At 40.8% G+C, this 14,525-nt stretch overlaps 1 protein-coding gene across 2 annotated transcripts in view; it reads right to left on the reverse strand.

Annotated features, from left to right (window-relative positions):
- Nucleotides 1-14,525, reverse strand: part of CHRND (cholinergic receptor nicotinic delta subunit) — a 2,417,369-nt gene that overhangs the window by 1,066,220 nt on the left and 1,336,624 nt on the right. The window lies entirely within an intron of this gene.

Raw genomic sequence — 14,525 nt, forward strand, 5'->3', positions numbered from 1 at the left:
AAATTCCCACCTTATCTCCACCCTACTTTATGTCTGTCCAATATATACCAACCTAAGGCAATGCGATTTAAACAAGCTAGAGACCTGCTACAACAAAATCGCCAAATTCACCACAGGGACATCCTACCATAGTCACCACTGTCTCTCACTTGCAGAACTGTGCTGGCTTGAACTCCCTCATCTCCTCCAATGGTATCAACTCTCACTTGCCCACAAACTAGTAAATCATCCACTAAATGTCCCATCCCTCCAGAATCTACTCCAACCCTATCGCACCACCAGACCACTAAGATCCAGCAACAAATATCACTTGCAGATCACTAAAGCCAATAACTCTGCTGGTGAAGCACTATTCTCTTGCACCATAGCCAAATTATGGTACTCCCTCCCACCCACAATTACCTCCATACCATCATGTACCCACTTCATAACTTTAATAAAAGTGCACCTAAAAACATGCTGGCTATGCCCACCCCATCCAACCACTACCTTTCTTTCCACTCCACTAACTACCTTGATTATAGCAAGCTCATATGCTCATAAGCCTAGTACTTATTATACAGCAGGAACTTCTTCTTGTAACATTTGTTAATGTCTGTTATGTACTTCACAGATAAAGATTCTAGTTGTCTACTGATGTACTATGTTCTTCATCTGTAAATATGTTGTAAGTAATTGCTATGCAAATTGTTAGTCGCTATGTAAGCCAATATAACTATTGTCTGTTTATTTTAACTGTGGAGCTTTTCTCCCCGGGCCTCCGCTGAAAATGGACCTACGTCCAGTCGGACACTGCCGGTCAACAAATATAAATAAAATATGTGTCTAAATAATACATTTTCCAATACATGACAATCTGTTTGTGAAAATTTAATAAAAAAAATAATTTGGGGTTTGTGTGCATTATAATATTATTGTATTTATGGGAAGGCTATGAATGTGCTGACTATCATCACTGCAAAGAATACTTTCTACTGATAACATTGCTATTTGTACAGTTTTAATAGCTTTTATTGTTCACATCTTGTGCTTTTTAATTGTTTTCAGAAAATGCTGTGAAATACAAAATGTGTGTAGCGTATTAGAGGTGTGACATTCCACACCAAATAGGTGTTAATGAACAGCAGATATGATATTCTTTTGTTTCTTTTGTTTATAACTTTCATGGAAAAGTCATTATCAAGTCTAATGGTGTTCCATTCCCAGTTTTGTTCAAAGGATTTTACCAGGCTGTTTTAACACTAAGAGCCAGACTCATGAAGGCCTACACTAAGTGTATACCATTCTGAGTAAATAGACAATACAAGCATAACTCCCACCTTCTTTTTCCTAATTTTAGTTCTCCTACTGATTTTCTTGCAGCCTTAAATAGTGAGATGGATTCATAAAGGTTACCACAAAGTGTAGACTATGTGTACACTTAGTATAGTCTTCTTGAGTAAATAGGCAGCACAACAATGTGTTAGGATCTTCTTGAATATAGATTGTGCACCCTTAATGTAGGTATATAGATTGTGCACCCTTAGTGTAGGTATTCATTAATCTGTCCCTAAATCTTTCTTCATATTAGAGATGAACCTTACAATGATGGAACACGTAAAGCAAAGAGCTGTCTATACCAAAGGATAGTGATTCTGATAAGTTTAAGGGTTTGTGAAGCCAAGTTGTTAAAAAAGTTGACAACATTATCACTCTCATATTTTTCAGGAGCCCTGTATATTCTTATGTTATTTCTCCTTAGACTGTTTTCTAGGTGTCAATTTTCTCAATAAGCCAGTTACATTGAGATCTTCCATTGTGGTCAGTTAAAGCTGTTTTTAAGCTGGAGACTTGTTCATTTAGTTGTTTTATAAGGTTGCTTAACAAGTCAGTTTGCTTTTATATTCTTTAAAATTGTCTTTCTTTTATGTAAAGCTTATCCATTTTAGTTGAAATGTCCTGCACAGCTGTCACTAGAGACCAAATTTCATTTCTCATAGCTGAATGTTGTGCGGCATTTTTAAGTAACGTCTCTTTGCTATTATTACTCTTGTATTTCATAGAAACCTGCCAAAAATCTTATACCCGAGGATAACTGACAGAAGATACATCTTCTTTCTCAAACATTGTAGTCAGATTTGTTGTTCCTCAAATTCTCAAGTTTTAAATATTTACTTTGTCAGAATTTGAAATAAAGTTACAGAGCTAAAAACTGTTGTTTCTGTTAGCCATTTTGGCAATGCCCTCTGATATAGTTACTTTTAGAATTATTGATTACAATGTTTTGCACCTCAACTTATGGAAACATGATGGTTCATTACAAACCAATTGAAACACTGTCTTCTAAGCCAAAGCATTTCTAAGCCAATGCAATAGATGCTTTATAAATAAACAAGTAAGTAAATAAAAAAGGAAAACAAGAAAAGACAAATGTTTGCTTCTCAGAATCTTGCTCTTTTTCTTTGAGATCAAAAAACTACAAAAGTTAAACATTCTGGTCATATACCAGGTATCTGGGGTGAAATCCATCTGCTATTATTGTAGTCTAGTATAAAGTAGGTGCTACAGTCCTTATCTGATGCCCCATCCTGCCTGCTTCTGCTCACTTTGCAAGTGAAGTGACAAAAAATAAATCCCATTGTTTTTACTATTGAAAATGAATAAAGTTAAACTACATAATGAGATAACAGACCACTGTGACATCTGCCAACTCACTAGTTATATAAGAGTCTCAAGACAACCTCACTATGTTTAATATGCCATTTCACATAATGTATACAAGTGAATGTATGGATAAATAAATACAGAAATAGCAATATAAAGTCGTGCACATTTTTATAGTAAATGGTTGAGGAAGAACAGCATGCAGAAGGTTTCAAAAGGTGATATGGAATATGTGGCACTGTCTGTGCAGTGTGGCAGCATACAGACTACAGGAAGTGGTGTGGAGAAACACTGTTTCATAAAGATACAGGAAGTGGTATGGGAAATTGTGGGTCCATAAAAACTAAAGAAAGTGGTACTCATAAGTGTAGCTATGCAAAATCTGCCAGAAGTTAAGCACAACAGCATGACTTTATTAATAATTTTGGAAAATATGTGGAGAAATGTCTCTAAAGCTACGTTAAATGATGTATAACTGCAAAGACTAGTGTTGAAAATGTGGATTCTAACTTTGAAGGCTGTAGAAATGTTACGGAGGAATGTGTCTCAAGGGATTTGTAAGAAGCACTGAGGTTGAAGGTGGTCACTGTATGTTGCATAAATACAAATAATTCCTATGCTCTTAACAGAAAGCTCCACACAAAAGATATGGTTTTCTGTAAAACCTGGTTCCTTGATGAATCACTCCAAGACTTTTACTTACAGTGCAGCCATAAACAAGGCTGAAGCAAACTTAAAAATATATTCTTAGGCCAGGTGGATATATTTACTCCTTGCAAGTCTTTCAAGTGACTGCTGTGTTTCAGAATATGGGTGCAGTGGCAGCTGTAGGAAGCAACGTGAGAAGCCTCAAGGATTGTCATAAGAATGTGCATTTCATGACAGCCAGGAACACTGGCCTGTGAAACCTGATCTAGAAGCAGAAAACACAATGCTGAAAGAAAGCAACATATGCACACCAGTGGTTCAAAAGAATGGGTGAAATTTGAAAAATAACATTACCGAGAGAACTTGAAGTATTATAGGCACCTTATTTAGGAAATTGTTTAGAGAACAACAAGCTCAAATGTATTGTGATACCTAAAATGCCAGTAGCTATCAACAGTCTGTAAGTCTATATTTTTCAGTTGCATAATCATTACGGATTGATTTAAATTCTTATTTAATTCTCTAGGAATCAATGGTTACTGGCTTGCTCTGCATTGGTATCAGCAGAATGTCATAGCTTAGTGATGATAGACTACAACTTTTAGTAGGCCTCATTTCTAGCTCCAGTGAGACGTATCCTAGAACAAGTGAGTGACAAAATATTCAGCATTGTAAGATGCATGTTTTAGATACTCTGTCATGATGCAAAGTCAATTGATTTGCATACCTGAGCAATTCAACTGTCATATAACTGTATACAGCTTTCATTACCTTCTTAGGTTTAAGAAGTAGTTTTAGGTTTAGCTGTCCTACAGATACAAATGTAGATCTTCCATCTTTTTTGCTTGGGCTAAAGGAAAGTCTCTCTGTTGATCAGTGGCAGTGAAAAACATTGAGCAGCCTGCCTGCCCTTGTGGGAGTGGTTACTGACTTGAAACTGTAGTTTTATTGGCCATTCTGGGTCAATTCCAAAACACCTTCATCTTCCTCTCTTAAAACCTGGTTGCCTCGTGGTTTTGGTGTCTTTTCAGGCTTGTTGGCTGTTGGTGAAGCACCCACCAAGAGGAGAAAATGCTGAGAGAAGAAAGGAGCCACTTTTGAGACTTTAAGTATTTTTCCTCTGTTTATTTGCTAAGTTTTTCTGCATAGCCGCCTATTTTGAGCATTTTCTGGCTTGTTGAATTTGATTTCTGCATTAGTAACTGTATTTAGAGCACAACCTAGAGCTGTTTACTGAATTTCCTGTTTGCACTTATTTTTAAAATCGTTTTTTCTCAAAACTTGCATTTTATCTGTCTTTGGCCTAGCACTCTTGTGTGGGGTCATTTACTGCACTGTTATAACTTGTTGAGACTTGTTAACCTCTGCTATCTCTGAAAAAACAAAAAAACAAAAAAAATCTTGCCTTTTTCCCACTTTTCTGAGACTTAAAAAAGTTCAGTTACAGGCTTGCTGTTCTTGAACTGTTTGTAAGTTTCTGTGAGGCCATTTTTTGCTTGGGCTAAAGGAAAGTCTCTCTGTTGATCAGTGGCAGTGAAAAACATTGAGCAGCCTGCCTGCCCCTGTGGGAGTGGTTACTGACTTGAAACTGTAGTTTTTTTGGCCATTCTGGGTCAATTCCAAAACTCCTTCATCTTCCTCTCTTAAAAACCTCTTTTGCGCGGTTTTGCGCGTTTTTAAGCATAGCGCAACAGCGGGCAGTGCCGCCTAATTGAGTTTAAACTATTCCTGGCTCCACAAAGTCTGCTCTTCACTTTTTCCCTTAGAACTGCTCTATCTCTCAATTTAAACACCATAGTCTCATTCTAAGGCCCTTCACTGGTCCAATTAAGTAATCCTACAAGTTAGCACTATTAAACCATAAGCACTACTTACTCTTATACTCTCTATGATTACCCTGTCCTGTGTTGGTCCATCTTAAATTCAGTTTCCCTATTACTCTACCATGTCCAAAGGTCAGTCAATGGTTTCCTCTCCAGTCCAGCTGGTGAATCAGGGAATTTTGAGGCAATGTTACAACTGTCTCATGTACACGGACAACCTTCTCCTCCTCCAAACAGGTTCGAATATATGTGAGAGATGCAACTATTTAGCCAAACTGGAGGCTGAGCTCTCTCATCTCAAAACTGGTGTAACCAGTCAGGAGGAGAAGGTAACCTCACACAACACAATTCCAGTATCACATAGTCCCACCATATCAGCGAACCAAACACATAAATACACAAAAACATACTCGGAGGCTCTAAATAAAAATCTACCTAAGCAACAGAGACCTCCAAAGCAGACATCCAAGCAAACGCTACCTCAAAACAAAACACACACAACACATAACCCACAAAGTCAGTGTGCCAAGCAGCCACAGCCCTTAAGGCTGAATAACACACCTGATACTCTTGTTATAGGTGACTCTACCTGACGTCCCGCTCACCAGGCTGAATAAAGAGAAGGTCACAGTGAGCTGCCTGTCGGGTGCTAGGATCCGACACATAACGAAAGCACTCAGGTCCCTCCAAAGCAAATACAAATACAACTCAGTCATTGTACATGCTGGTGTAAATGACCTGAGACGTACCTCCCTGGACTACATGAAAAGAGACATAGAGGAGCTCTCTGATCATGTAGCCCAGGCTGGTATGACCCTGACCTTGAGCAGCATCTTACCCTCACCTAGAATGATGCCACAGTACAAAGACAAAATGATCGATTTTAACAATTGGCTAAAATTTTGGTGTCATTCAAAGGGGATCCAGTGTCTGTCAGCCTGGGATGACATGCTCGACAAGCCACGTTGCTTCGCTAGGGACGGCTTGCACCTGTCACCGCTGTGCTTTCGGATATTGGCAAAGGCTCTTGCCACCCCCATAGTGCCTTTTTAGGCAAGGCTCAAAAGTCAAACCCACCCCCATAGACAGTACAAGGAACAAGAAACTAAGGGTAATGCTGCTAAACGCCAGAAGTCTTAACCTCAAGATGCATGCACTCGAAGCTCTCCTCAGTATGGAGAACATCGATATCTGTGCAGTGACAGAAACCTGGTTCAAGGCTCCAGAGAGCACCCCAGCACTACCAGGCTATACCTCATATCATGCTTTTCGGCCCCAAAACCCGGACCGAACCACAAAAGGAGGGGGAGTTTCCATATTTATCAAGGATATCCACACCTCCAGGTTAGTGGCATTGCACAAAGTATCGGAGACCATCCATGTGCATCTAACAGTGGGCAAGACTGCTTTTCAGTTTATAGCATCCTACAGACCACCCTCTCAAAGTCAGGAATCCCATTCGGCTTTCCTGAAAACATTGGAGAACATTAATATCTCTCCGAACACCATTATATTGGGCGACTTCAACTACTCAAACATTGACTGGAAGCACTACTCAAGCCCCAGCACCTTAGCCCAAAGATTCCTGAAAATTATAAACTCAAATGCTATGGAACAACTAGTCACCAGTCCCACAAGAGGGGACAACATACTAGACCTGATCATTACCAACATGGGGACTCTATGCTCCACACCAGAAGTATATCCCTCATTGGTAAGACCAGACCATAAATTAATTTCACTGGATGTCCACATCCTGACCCCACCCCCAGCCCAGAAAACCTCAGTGAAAAACTTCTCAAAAGCGAACTTCTCACTTCTCAAAACCGAAGTGGAATCCTTCAAGGCCCCAGGGCCAGTGGAAACTACAGCCCAAACTGCAGAATCCTATATAAATGCATTCTACGGACATCTCCAGGAATGCATGGATCATGCTATCCCAAACAAAACCAAGACCCAATCATCCAAAGGCAGGCGTCCAGTCTGATGGACCCCTGCCATAAATAAACTGTACAACAGAAGGAGGAAGCTACTACATGATAGAGCAAAATCCTTAATAGGGAAGGCATCTCTGATCAGTACTAGCAAAAAATTACGATCCCTCATAAAATCCTCCAAGGCCAGCTTTGAGAGAAAAACTGCACAGGACAGCAATGACAATCATAAGGCTTTTTTCAGTTATGTTAGAAACCTGGGATGCAACTCCCAGACTTGTTCTGAGTTGATTCTAAATGACAAAAAATACACTGAACCCACAGACATCGCCAATATCCTGGCAGACAGGTTCAGTGCAAACTTCTCCACCCCCTCCCCCCCAAAAGAGCAAGTATCTATCCCGGCAGAGGGCTGCCTTCCAAACATCTCAGATGCTCAGGTGAAGGCTGCCCTCTCCAAAGCAAAAAACACTGCTTCCATGGGACCAGATGGCATCCCAGGTTGCGTCCTACATGAACTACAAGAGGAACTAATCCCTCAAATAAAACAGCTATACAATCTCAGCCTCACTACAGGATATGTACCCACAGAATGGCGTACAGCAACAGTGGTCCCACTCCACAAAGGTGGAGCCTCTACGGACCCTGGAAACTATCGCCCCATAAGCCTGACTAGCTTAGTCTGCAAGGCTATGGAGAGGATCATCATGGAGCTCATAAACAAAGACATTGGGGACGTACAGACACTAGATCCTACTCAGTTCGGCTTTGTCAAGGGCAGATCCTGCCTTTTGAACCTGATTGACTTATTTGAAACAGTCACCAAAGCCATAGATGAAGGGAAGGTAGTCCACACAGCCTATCTGGACGTTGCAAAGGCATTTGACACAATATCCCACTCGGGCATCATAGATAAGCTATCCAGCTTAAATATAAACCCCTATGTCACAAGATGGGTCGCAAACTGGCTCAAAGACAGAACCCCACAGAGTGAGAGTTGCTGGAGCCATGTCAGACTCGAAACCGGTCACAAGTGGCATCCCACAGGGTTCTGTCCTGGGACCACTCTTGTTCGGTATATACTTTTCCAAGGTACAGGCAAACGTGGGAGGACTATGGCTCACCAAGTTCGCAGACGACTGCAAACTGGGCGCCATAATCAACTCTCCAGCTGACACAAACATCCTTCAAAAAGGTCTCACAGAGACAGATAACTGGTGCCAGCGCCATGGTTTAAAGCTAAATGCCAAAAAATGTATAGTCATACCCTTTGGCAAAAACAATGTGACCACAAATTACCACATAGGCGGAAACCCATTAAGTACAGAGAAAGTTATTAGGGACCTGGGGACCCAAGTTGATAGCAATCTCTCCTTTGAAAACCAAATTGCCAAAGTAGTTAGAAAGACCTTCTACATAGCCCACCTCATCATGAAGGGTTTCACATCTAGATCAAGAGAGGTAATCGTGCCCCTTTATTCATCCCTCATCAGGCTCATCATAGAATACAATGCCCCTTTTGGGATGTACCTTACCCGACACCTACAGCAATTAGAAAGACCCCAAAAGTATCTCACCAAGAGGATCAAGGGTCTCAAACAGATGCCATATGCTGCTCGGTTAAAAAAACTCCAGCTCTACTCAGTTGCATAGCCTACTTGAGGCGATCTATGCCTGACATACAAAGCTATGTCAAATCCAGAATTAATGGACATGCTCCACCTCAGTAAATCTAAATCCCTTAGAGCCACACGCTCGAGGGACTTGAACCTCAGCACAGAAATAAATAGAACTTGCTGGAGGGACAGGTTCATAACCCAGAGGCTCCCTTCGCTCTGGAATAGAATTCCAGTTCATGTGAGGCAGAGCACCTCACTGAATCTCTTCAAGAAGAATCTCGATAAGTGGATGGGGGATCGTAGGTTTGTCCCAGGGATTACTCCCGTGTCACTATTAGACAGAGGCACAGTAAACTAAACCTTAAAAAGAGCACAGTATACTCAAATCAAGGGGTGGCGTAAGCCATACAGAATCGGGCTAGGCTTATAATTGCCCCAGGACAGATAGCCTAGTATGAACCTATAATCTGTGAGACAAGTACCCTAGGTGTGGGAGGGCAGGCCAGTATTGGAGGATTTAATGGCTAGTTATGGATGAGAGTATTATGTTTCATCACTGTTCACTGTTCATCAATCACAGTGTAAGCCAGCTATGAGCAGCTAGATTTATGATGACTATTCATGCATGCAGTAGTACATGGGTGCAAGAGCCAGCATGATGGCTCATTGATTAGAGCTTCCATCTTACAACTTCAGGATCCATTTTTCAGCCCTGATCTCTGGCTTCTGTGTGGAAATTACATAGGTTCATAGGTTTGTACTAGGCTGTTGGCCCTACTATCTATACAAGCCTAGCCATAACAATTCTTTGGATATTTCTTTCCACAATATTTACTTCCCTGGACCCCTGTCTAGCAGGGCGACTGACGTGATCCCTGGGGTGAATTTCCTATCTCCCATCCAATTGTCAAGGTTCCTTTTGAAGAGGCATGTATGGGCAGCAGAGTATGGGGAGTCTCTGGGTCAGGAACCTATCCCTCCAGCATGTTTTGTTCATTGTGATGACAAGGTTTAGATCCCTGGAGCATGTGGCTCTGAGGGATTGGGATTTTTTTAAGTGGAGAATGTCCAGCAGCTCAGGGTTTGACATGGCCTTGTATGTTAAGCAGAGATCGCCTCTGAATAGATGATATGCCACAGGGTATAGCTGGAGTTTTTTCAGATGGTCAGTATAGGGTATCTGCTTTAGGCCTGTGATTCTTTTAGTGAGGTATTTCTACGGCCTTTTCAGCTGTTGCAGATGTCTTGTGAGATACATACCAAATGGGGCGTTGTACTCTATAATGGGTCTAATGAGGGATGAGTACAGTGGGACAATGACCTCCTTTTTCTGGATGAAAAGCCCTTAGTGATGAGGTGTGCCACATAGAAGGATTTCCTGACTGTTGTGGCGATGTGGTTATCGAAGGTGAGATGACTGTCCACTTGTGTCCCTAAGTCTCTCATCACACTTTCGGTGTTTAGTGTATTGCCACCTATGTGGTAATTCATGGGTACATTTTTTTTCCCAAAGGGGTAACTATACATTTCTTGGCATTAAGCTTGAGCCCATGGCTCTGGCACCAAGCATCCTCAAACATATTATCCTCATGTCTGTGCATGCTTGCTCCAGTTACTCTGGCTTCCTCCTACCTCCCAAGAGCATGCTGATTGGTTACTCTGCATTTCCATATGCATTGTATTGCCCTTCCCCTTGTAGCCTGGGTTATGGTTGAAAAAGGTCTACAAAAGACTGGGTCAATTATTTGGTTAGGAAAAAATACCCACCCTTCAGAGCATTAGGGCCCAGGACCTATATTGCTTAACCTTTGTCCTGCCACAGGACAATAATACAAGGGTAGTGAATGCACAGGTGATGGAATGATGGTCACTGCAATTGACATATTCAGGATTCAACAATGGTACTGGAGACTAAAGAAATAAATATTTTGTTATTTTTTATTTTAAGTTGGCATTTAGAATTAATATTTATGACCTGCGGTATAATACTGGATTATCAGTTTAACACCTGGGATAAGTACATTCTGTATTCTTACTGAGTTAGTATGATAGCTCTGCACTTAATTATGGTATTTATTGTAATCTGAGTGAGAATTGGTTTGGTCTATCTCTAGTGAGAGTACAGATTGCTGCAGAACCTTAAAACATGCTACTGTGCTATTGTGCTCTGCATTCGTGTGAATATTTTTCCTTTTTCTGTGCTGTTGTAAGTTTAAGGATGTAACTAGGCATACTCTTTGTATTCCACTGAGTCAGAGGATACCATTTTGAAAGATCTGCCTGTTTTTTTCAAAATACAACATGAAGCCAGTATAAATATAAGCAGGTGTTAAACATCCACAAAACCACAGTAAACCAATCACACACAGCTCAGACTAAACACATAGACCTACATATGCTGAGGCTCTTAAAAGTAGCATACATAAACCACAAAAACCTCCTAAATGTAACCTAAGAAAAAAAGTACCTACATCACAATCACACAACTAGGCAACACCCACCATGAAATATACCTCTAACAGTCACATTGTTTCAAATCAAAGGTCCATAAAGCAAACCTCTACACAATCCAATATCCTAGTCATAGCTGACCTGTATAATGAGACATGCTGATATACTACTCACCGTCTAACTCCATATCCTACAAGCACTAGTTTCTTTGGAAAAACTTGATATATGGATTGTCATGGAGATCTGGTTCACATTCCAACAGGCCGTGCTTCAGTTCTTGTACAGACTCACTGCATTAAACTAAGGCACTAAAGACAGAAGTGCTACAATATTTTAAAAAAGTCTCACTTCCAGACCTGTTAGATAAGCATAACAATTTAGAATTCCTCCATGTCCAGCTTGCTGTAAACAAAATACCTTATCACAGCTAACTACAAGATGCACTCAAGGTCCTTCTCAGCCCATAACTCTTACCTAATCACTAAGGAGTCTCTATGTATTAAGCCAACAAGCATTATCCTAGGAGAATACAGATATCCCTCCATAAGCATGGAGACTTGCATGTTAATATGTATGCCCAGAGATTTCCGGACTTCAAGCTCTGTGGAACAGTTAGTCTGTACCCAAAATAGAGGTGCTAAACTCCTGGATATAGTCCTTACTCACGTGGGGCAACTGTGCTCCACACCAGTTGTAACCTCCTCTCTGGTCCTCCTTTAATAATTGGCTTAATTTCTAGTGTCATTCTAAAGGGATGCAATCTTTGTCAGTATGGAAGATGATAGTCAACAGACCACATTACTTTGCCAGATATGATCTGCACCTGTCGTCTCAAGGCTTTCCCCCATACTGCATTTTTTAGGCAATGCCAAACTGACAGTATTTCTGACATACAGTAGCAAATCAAAACCTGAAAATCTAAAAGTGTTATTGCTTAATGCTAGGAGTCTGAAAAGGAAACACCACTCCCTTCAAACTCTCTTCACTCTAGAGAATGCTGACGTCTGTGCTGTCACTGAGACATGTTTAAAGCCAGAGGCAGCACACTGGCAGTGCAAGGCTATAATGCCTGCCACACATTTAGTCCAGCTGCTACACAGACAGGGGCTAAAGGTATAGAAGTCTCAATTTACATCCAAACTAAATATACATCAAGGCAGGTCAAACAGAATGATATTTGAGCTTCTCCACATTGAAATCACCACAGGCAAAATCCCATACTACTTCCCTGCAAGCTATAGGCCTCCCTCTATGACTCAGGAAACCCATAACACATATTTAAGCTTACTAGAAGCACTTTCCATCCAACCTAATACTCTGTTCATGGGCGACTTTTATTACCCCACTATTAAATGGAATCATATATGACATCAAACAAGCAGACACAGAGATTTCCAGATTTTGTAAATAAAAACTCTCTGGGCCAGATTGTCAGTACGCTGACCAGAGGTACAACCGTACTGGGTCTGGTCCTCACTAATATGGGAGAGTGCTACACATCCCCTAGTCTAATGTCCTCTCTGGTAAGGTCAGACTACAAAACAGTTTCCTTTGAAGTAAACATTAAACCTGGAACCCAAGGTAACCCTGGAATGTTCAGAAACTATTCTAAGGCTAACTTTCTACTATTAAGTGATAGCCTGGTAAAATATCAAGCCCCCATAAACCCTGAGAACAATGCTGCCTATTCAGAACTATTCACAGAAACCGTATACAAGCATATAAATAACTGCATAGAGGCAGCTGTACCTACAGGGAGTAAGTACAGAACTAACTCAAAAAACAAGCCACCCTGGTGGAATCACAATGCCAATAGGCTGTATAACAGAAGGAAGAAAATCATTCAAAAAAACTGGGAGGTGCAGCACCCAGCAAGATAGAGGCACTCTCATCATACTAAACAAACAACTCAGAGGACAAATAAAGTCTACCAAAGCCAACTCTAAGGTATATATGGTCTACCAGGCTAAGGACAACCACAAGGCATTCTTTAGCTATGTCTGCAACCTCAAAGGCAATACACAATTATGTGCAGAGCTCACTATTTATTTATTATTACTACTAGAGCTAATGGAGACATCTATGCTGAGCCAGAAGATATAGCAAACTGACTGTCAGACAAATTAAACTATAATGTTACTCCTCTCTTCCTTCTCAACCACGCCTCAAGAAATACCATCAACTATAACTCCCCTATCATCACTAGGGAACAGGTCCTTAATGCTCTGTCTGTCTTTCTAAGCCCAAGAACACTGCATTGATAGGCCCAGACAGTATCCCAAGATCCATTCTAAATGGCATGAAACATGACCTATCAGGACTTCTGAAATCACTATAACTGTAGCCTCCAAACTATACCTCTCAATGGTCCAGATTTTTGCCTCATATTTTTGGTCAGTTTTTCATAAAATTGTGATTTTCTGGCAAATCACTGGCTTTTCATTAAAGACTGAATTCAGAAAATAAAACAGACATTTCAGTTTCAGACTTCATAACCTTCAAAAAAAATCATACAAATGCAAAACCTATTTTTCCAAAACTTTCTAAGTTTGTTAGAGCAATATTTAAAAATTGTCCCTATTTTTGGGCCTTTGCCCCACTATTATTTATGGCTTTGTCCTGATTTCTTGCTGTAAGAGGTTGAGAGGTATGCTGCAAACAGGCTTCCTAGAACAGCAGCAGTCGTCCCTCTGCACAAAGGTGGAATACCTACAGACCATGTAAATTACAGATCCATAAGTGTCACTAGTCTCATATCCAAAGCCATGGAAAGAATTATCATGGAAATGATCAGTAATGACATAGGAAACCTCCAGACATTAAATCCAATCTAATTTGCTATCAAGGGCAGATCATACCAACTCAACCTGATGAACGTCTTTGAGAAGGTCACCAAAGCAATGGATGAGGGCAGAATAGTTCAGACTGCCTACCTTGACCTGGCCAAGGCATTTGACACAATACCCCACTTGGGCATTGTTGATAAACTCAAGAGGTTAGGTATAAACCCTCATGTCACCTAGTGGATAACTAGATGGCTCAAAGACAGGTCTCAGGAAGTTAGAATTTGGGAGTCCACCTCTGCAGGGCAAGTCACAAGCGGTGCCCCTCAGGTATCAGTCCTTTTTGGCATTTACTTCTCTGAAGTCAAGGCCAATGTCAAAGATCTCTCTGCAGATGATCGGAAATTAGGAGCAGTCATAGAATCTCCCACTGACACTAATGTTCTCCAGGAAGGGCTGCCACAGACAAATAACTTGTGTTAGATCCATGGACTAAATCTAAATGCCAATAAATGCATAATAGTATTCTTTAGGAAGTCACTGACCCTTGGTAACTATCGTATATACAACACATCCATAAGAGTTCACCCAGTTTAATTACCCCTAATTCTGCTTGTCTTTGGA

The sequence above is a fragment of the Protopterus annectens genome, chromosome 4.part1, assembly GCF_019279795.1.
Source record: "Protopterus annectens isolate FY-2018-M chromosome 4.part1, PAN1.0, whole genome shotgun sequence".
In the NCBI taxonomy this organism is placed as follows: Eukaryota; Metazoa; Chordata; order Ceratodontiformes; family Protopteridae; genus Protopterus; species Protopterus annectens.